This window comes from Rhinoraja longicauda, chromosome 42, assembly GCF_053455715.1.
Source record: "Rhinoraja longicauda isolate Sanriku21f chromosome 42, sRhiLon1.1, whole genome shotgun sequence".
Classification (NCBI taxonomy): Eukaryota; Metazoa; Chordata; class Chondrichthyes; order Rajiformes; family Arhynchobatidae; genus Rhinoraja; species Rhinoraja longicauda.
The window spans coordinates 9,674,003-9,674,676 of NC_135994.1; positions in this window are offsets into that span (position 1 = coordinate 9,674,003).

Sequence of the window (674 nt, forward strand, 5' to 3'; positions counted from 1 at the left end):
CCTATGTGGACCAGATTATTTTGCCTATTCACAAAATATTACTCTTTGATTTGAATTTATGTATTGCAGCAGCCGGTTTCACCAATTAACTCACCTCAAATCCCTCATGCTTCCAGCATAAATTATTATACTTAATAGACAGGCCAACGGATCAGATCAAATGTGTAGGAAGGAACTGCAGATGCTGGTTTACCCCGAAGATGGACACAAAGTGCTGGAGTAACTCAACGAGCCAGGCAGCATCTCTGGAGAGAAAGAATGGGTGACGTTTTGGGTCAAGACTCTTTTAGTTTAGAGATACAGCGCGGAAACAGGCCCTTCGGCCCACCGAGTCCACACCGACCAGCGATCCCCGCAGATTAACACTATCCGACACACACGAGGGACAATTTGCACATACACCAAGCCAATTAACCAACAAACCTGCACGTCTTTGGAGTGTGGGAGGAAACCGGAGCACCCGGAGAAAACCCATGCAGGTCAAGGGGAGAACGTGCAAACTCCGTACAGACAGCACCCGCGGGTCAGGATGGAACCCGGGTCTCTGGCGCTGTGAGGCAGCAACTCTACCGCTGCACCACCTCGACTCAAATCAGAAAGGGTAGTATCTTTGAATTCAACATTCTGAAGGACCTGGTAGAAGGGCGGATGAAGTGTGTTGCTTTTATCTGCTG